We start from the raw sequence: 6,613 nt of genomic DNA, 5'->3' as shown, positions 1-6,613 counted from the left end.
CCCCATGACAATCCTTGCAAAAACAACTTTGGGAAGTTCACGGAGGCTTGAAAAAGTTGACTCCAACAACCCCGTGTGGACTTTTCCAAGAAACCACAGCAAGATGTTTGTTTTTTCTGTTACTTGCCTTTTTCTTTTCTTTGCCCAAACAACTTCCTATCCCATCACGCTCGCTGCATGCAGGAAGGGCACGCCCCCTTACAAACAAACTTGAAACAACACTACGGCCCTGCGCAAATACACTCACGGCACCCTATGCTCCTCAATGAAGTGCACGCGTAGTGGAAGTGCACTTAGTGTTGGACAGTGCGGGTTGCAAGCAGACAAAATCGTATGCACATAGGTGAACTTAAATCTTCTATTGAAATTACACACGTACTAGTGACAAAATATGTAATAATCCAATATATAAGATGGAAATGACTTTTTTTTTTTAATTGGCTGGATGTTGCCATTTTGTCACTATTTTGGTCAAAGCCCCAATGAATAAGTAATATGCATCGGCTGAGGGGCCATGGATGCGTGCTCAGCCCAAGTATGGAACAAGGGTGCTAAAGGGGCGGGGCAATAGAGCACTTTGGAGAATTGGGACACCCTACACACTCGCACCTTGAGGGGAATGCAAAATTGAGAGGCACCAGGGTGCAACTGCGAGTACTTGGACAGGGCCAAACACACAACTCTTCTTCTTCACACACACAGTTGAACCCGCATCCCACATATGTGTACATCCTAATGCCCCCTATTGGCAGAACGTCACAACAAACCGGTGGCTGCAATGTGTGCAATGTGTATGTGGGCGCGCTCCTGCGTGAGAGAGAGAGAAAGAGAGAGAGAGAGAGAGAGAGAGAGAGAGAGAGAGAGAGAGAGAGAGAGAGAGAGAGAGAGAGAGACGTGTGTGTGTGTGTGTGTGTGTGTGTGTCGCATCCCACCCCTGCTGGCCTAACACATGACAAAGACACTTGTCCGCATTTCAGACCACCAGCAAGGACTTGACATGACGCATGCTGGCAGCTGTGCGCGTGTGTGTGTGTGTGTGTGTGTGTGTGTGTGCGTGTGTGGGCAGGATCTATCAATCAAGGCACCCTGACATTCTCAAATCCTTCACCTCCCTGCCACGTGAGCACACATGCACACAGTGGTGGTCCCCATCACAGAAGATCGCTCCATGACAACAGGTAGTGAGCAACATGCCCGTTTTAGAGACAACATCATTCCGGCCTTCTTTCCACTTTGGTCACGTGACCCCGAGCTCAGGTCACATGACCGCTTGAAGAAAAGTGGTGCTCGTACCAACTTGTGAGTGTGCGTGTTTGGGTTGTCCATTGACACACAGGCGTGCGTACGTAGAGCTACTGATGTTGAATGTTACTTTTGACACGTCAACGTCTGACACTTCCTGCTGCCCCTTGTTTGCTGCCTGTCAAGACACGTGCACGAGCGCAGACGCACGCACAAATACACGCAGACACACGAGGATATTGAAGAGAACTGAGAACGGAGACACGCGAGCGTCTACTTTGACTTGTGTGCGGTCACCATGGTTACCAGGGCAGCACGCTGAGATGTTTGCGGGCAGGAAGAAAATTCCTCAGCAGCCTGAACACTGCCCAGCCCAATACTTTGCGGGGTGGGGGCATGCCACCGAATCACCCCTCCTTACGGACCCCAGCTCTTTTCTTCGGGGAGCCGAAATGCTTTGTAATGTGGACAAAATTTAAGGCCCTGACTTAAAGCAATGTGGTGTTTTTTTCTGAAACGGACATGAAATGAATGCAAATGCAACGGTCCCTTTTGAGTGGCTTGGATAATTACTCTTCTGAAGCCAATTTAACGAAGGAACTATGGTTGGTAGCATGAGTCGACCCACAAAAAAAAGCCTCAAAAAAGCCCCAAAAGACACAGCAGGTCGGCCATTTTAGTTTCAAGCAGAATAGCAGCAAGGTTTGATGCCCCCTGTTAGCACCCCGGCGATTGTTTGATTTTTTTTTCCTCCTTTAATTTAGCTCCTGAAGCCAGTTTGGCTTTGCAACATGGAATTTGGTTGACATGTCTGTCATGAGTTAATCCACAAAAAAGCCTCAAGAAACCATGCCTGAAAAGAAACCATTTTGTTTGGTTGTTTTTTAATGTGCCCGTTTTGGGCTAATTTTGGCCTAGGCTTTTTTGATCCCATCAGAGGTGGGGGGTTTTTTTTGTTTTGTTTTTTTCATTTAGCCCCTGAAGCTAGTTTGACTTAACGACAAACAATTTGGTAGACATGTCTACCATGATTTGACCAACACAAAACAAGTCTCAAGAAAGCATCCTCAGAAAAACACAAAAGGTCTGCCCTTTTCTTTGGGTGCTGATATTTTCAGTTCGTCTATTAGCAGGACTCAACATGTCTGGATGCCGACGACAGACACAAAACCATTGCTTGTGTTCAAGATGCCACTTAGCATATTAGCATTTAGCAGCGAGAGTTCAACATTCCACAAGAGGAGTGACCTTCAACAGTTGCTGTGACACCAGGGGAACATTCTAAAAGTCTGGCCAGAGGCCGGCAGAATTCCTCGCGTTGCGCCCCCAAAGCGCTAACGCTAGCTAGCCAAAGTGCCACTTGACAGAAACTTTTGGAGCTGCACAGTAACAAGCATTTTTTTGTGGAAAACATTTCCCCAAAGTCACAAATGCAACAAGGCTAACCACGGAAGAGTTCAGCTCAGCAAGCAGCAGCGTCTTTTGGCTTCCGACAGCTGGCAGAGCTCCAGACTGCCCCTAAATGCTGCCCCAAAATTTGGAGATAGCATAAGTCCATTTTTCATGTGTGACCAGTACATTTCGTGATTATTTGTTTCAACTATTCCTTTGGTGTGTTTTTTTTTTCTTGCAGACAACCCCCTACTCCATACTTAAGCCCATTTGTCAGTAATACTGTAAAAATGAATGGAAACATTCCTGAACATTTATACAAGTGGAATTACAGTGTCTGCTCTTAAATTTTCAAATTGCGACCCTAAAATGTCAGGTTAGAGGCCACTGTGTTCTGTCGAACCTGCCAGTGCTCACCCAGATTTCATGTGAAGAGATTTGCCTCACAGTCACGCATTCACACATTTCCCTCATCCAAGTAATAAGCTTAGATTCCCTCACAGTCACGCATTCACACATTTCCCTCATCCAAGTTGATGTCGTATAAGCTTAGATTCCCGTTGTTTCCCGACTGAAAATAAACAAATAAAATGTTGAAGCTGTCATGACGTTAAAGAACCACAAGAGCTAATTCGGTACATGAACGAGCGATTGTTCAGGTGCGTCAAAAGTTGAACAGTCAACACGCGCACGGCGGTGTGCTCAGCTGTGTTGACCTGTCCTCATCCTCACACCCGTGTGCGTGCGTGTGAACGATCACACACCTTCTGACGAGACGTTCACGCGCGTGTGCATGTAATGAGGTCACACATCAAGTTAGATTGGGACCCCTGCCGCCCTTCAGCCGGACAAAAATAACCCCGCGCACGCGCACGGAAGCACGCATGTTCCCTCAGTGCACCTGTTCATCTGGCGACCAAATACACACGCACGCGCGCACGCACGCACACACACACACACACACACACACACATGATAATGTACAAGGCGCGCGCGCACGATAGCGAGTCTATCATGTACCGCACAGGCCAGTATGAAAGGAGGCTTCCCCGCTAAATGTCGCCTTAAATTTTCAAATTGCGCCCCTAAAATGCCAGGTTAGAGGCCGCTGTGTTCCTAATGACAAAAAAAAAAAAGTTAGTAGTCTGGAGCACTGGCAGCTTCTGTCGAACCTGCCAGTGCTCACCCAGATTTCATGTGAAGAGATTTGCCTCACAGTCACGCATTCACACATTTCCCTCATCCAAGTAATAAGCTTAGATTCCCTTTGTTTCCCGACTGAAAATAAACAAATAAAATGTTGAAGCTGTCATGACGTTAAAGAGCCACAAGAGCTAATTCGTTACATGAACGAGCGATTGTTCAGGTGCGTCAAAAGTTGAACAGTCAACACGCGCACGGCGGTGTGCTCAGCTGTGTTGACCTGTCCTCATCCTCACACTCGTGTGCGTCCGTGTGAACGATCACACACCTTCTGACGAGACGTTCACGCGCGTGTGCATGTAATGAGGTCACACATCAAGTTAGATTGGGACCCCTGCCGCCCTTCAGCCGGACAAAAATAACCCCGCGCACGCGCACGGAAGCACGCATGTTCCCTCAGTGCACCTGTTCATCTGGCGACCAAATACACACGCACGCGCGCACGCACGCACACACACACACACACACACACACACACATGATAATGTACAAGGCGCGCGCGCACGATAGCGAGTCTATCATGTACCGCACAGGCCAGTATGAAAGGAGGCTTCCCCGCTAAATGTCGCCTGTCTTTCTTGTACGGCGGCGAGTGCGTGCACGAGCACTCTCTCTTACAGCGGTGAGACGCGCGCGCGCGCGCACACACGCACCGAAAACCCGCACGTCGACACTGACCGCCGTGAACGTTGTTGCTGCCCGACTATGTTTTCCTCTTGCGCTCTCCGGGAAAGAAGGACAAGAAGAAGATTGCGAGCGCAGTAGTGGCTCCGTGGCGTCGCTTCAGGCCGGCGGCGTCGGGAGCGAACCTTCGGCGGTCCGGTCGGTCTCGGAGCTTCCTGGCGGCAACGCGCGTTCGCGAATGTCGGCCGGCCGAGCTCCACAATGGAGCAATACATGCAGGGGCGGGGATAGAGGCGACGAGGGAGGGGCCACCGCGAGGGGGCTCCCCCTTACTTTCCACCCGCTTCCCCCTTCACCCTTTCCTCTCACTCCTTTCCTTGTTTGCTCCTCTCATTTTTTTCTCCACTCTTCTTCCACGTCATGATTTCGACGCTGCGTGCCTGCGTGCATGACCACGCGATGACGTCATCTTCCACCCTCCTTTTTCATTGATTTTGAATGACCGTGTTAACACTTTGTGTGTGTGTGTGTGTGTGTGTGTGTGTGTGTGTGTGAGTGTGTGTGTGCAGCTCACTAGACTAAAAATTAATAAGATCGACAAACAGTGCAGAAATGTAAAACCTGCAAAGTTGGGGCAGTCACAGTGTGCCACTGTGAGTTTATCATTTAAGAGAAGTGTGCAGTTGCTACGGAGACCCGAAAGCATCCGTCCCAGCGCCGTCCTGCCTTTCAGGCCTTGTGGGCGGGTGGAGGGCCCTGACTCCTGAATAACACCCCTGGGCCGGCAGGTCAGAAGAACGTGACATCCAACATGCCTGCTCGGAATCTTTTCAGGAGTCGACTTGAAGAGGAATGTTGAACAACAAAAGGACGACAAAGAACGAGGTCACCTGAAGGTGCTCAGCTTGCGGCAAGTGACGCGATGGGGCGTCGATTATCTGCGTGGGTTAAGCCGTTTGCTTGTGAAATGTTTGAAAAAGCAAACATCTTTTGTCCGGGCTAACAGCAGAATCGCCTTCAAAGGACCTTTTTAAAAAGCGAGCCTTCTCAGACTTGATCAACATAAAAGTTCCATTTGTGAGGCTTGCAATTGAAATAAAATCTTAGTAGTACAAGTCGCATGCAGTTGTCAACTAGTGCAGTTTTGCCTCACAAGCAACGTGCCGTTGTCCTGCTCATATGCCAAAGCTGCCTACTAGTGCTCACTAATGGCAAAGCCATTCGTCATAAGAAACAGTCGTTCAACTACTGCACTGCATTGGTTTGCTCGAGAGGACAAAGCGCCTAGTTGGATCTTAAAAAGCTGCGAAAGGGAATTTCGCAATTTGCATGTCAATCGCTGAGAATAGATGTAATAGTGAGGCACACACAGAACGTAAAACAACTCTAATAACTTCCTTTGTATCAGCGATGCAATTGCAATGTGCACTTCAATCGCTAGCTACGCCCGTGCCCCGGAAAATGCACCCTCCATCGGCTAGTCTGCTGGCATTGCTACTTTAGAGCACTTTGTTGTCGGCCGTGAGTGGGTGCATGCCACAAAGAGAGAGAGAGAGAGGAAATAGCAAGCGGTCCTATTTGACAATCAGTCTGAACTTTCACTGGCCGCTTTTGAGCGAGCGCCTCGTTGTTAAGGCGACAAAGTGCCTCATGAGAGCCTGCTGGGAAATAGTCCTGCCACCGGACGCTTCATGCAGCTCCATTTTTGCACAAAGGCTCAATTATGCTTAAAAATGTAGTGATGTGAAACGTAGGAAAGATGCGTGGCAAAGGAACGTCTATTTTTTTAGGTTGTAGGAGTACTATTTGATTGACATTGATAGTTGAGCAGGGCGTGGTTTCAGCGCAAACAGCAGACACACGTCCACAGCGTTTGAGAGCCGAGACAATGGCATGCTTTTTCAGGCCTTGTTTTATAGATGTTCAGATTTTTTTCCACTCAACTTTTGGCAGGCTTGTTGACAACACTCTTGTTCTTTACAAGACATTTCCGTTTGACTATGCAGGGACTTTAAGAGTCTTTCCGATTCATCCCACAGTCGAAGAAGGCGAAAAAGAAGATGCGACGTCAGCCGACAGACTTTGGAGAATGCTCTGGTGGCAACAAGCATGCGGCAGCATGCCCGCAGGTGGGCGGGGGCCAACGGCCCGG

The 6,613-nt window shown here is 48.8% G+C and overlaps 1 protein-coding gene across 1 annotated transcript in view; it reads right to left on the bottom strand.

Moving 5' to 3' along the window:
- dag1 (dystroglycan 1) overlaps positions 1–4,803 on the bottom strand; it is a 12,165-nt gene extending 7,362 nt beyond the window's left edge. The window contains exon 1 of the mRNA XM_019880686.1: positions 4,516–4,803. The gene's annotated coding sequence lies outside the window, so the exon portion shown is untranslated. The remainder of the gene's footprint in view (positions 1–4,515) is intronic.
- Between the last annotated feature and the right edge of the window lie 1,810 nt (positions 4,804–6,613).

This window comes from Hippocampus comes, unplaced genomic scaffold, assembly GCF_001891065.2.
Source record: "Hippocampus comes isolate QL1 unplaced genomic scaffold, H_comes_QL1_v1.1 scaffold68, whole genome shotgun sequence".
NCBI classification, from domain to species: domain Eukaryota; kingdom Metazoa; phylum Chordata; class Actinopteri; order Syngnathiformes; family Syngnathidae; genus Hippocampus; species Hippocampus comes.
Note: the sequence above shows the minus strand (reverse complement) of the source record. Positions and strands in the feature narration are given on the sequence as shown.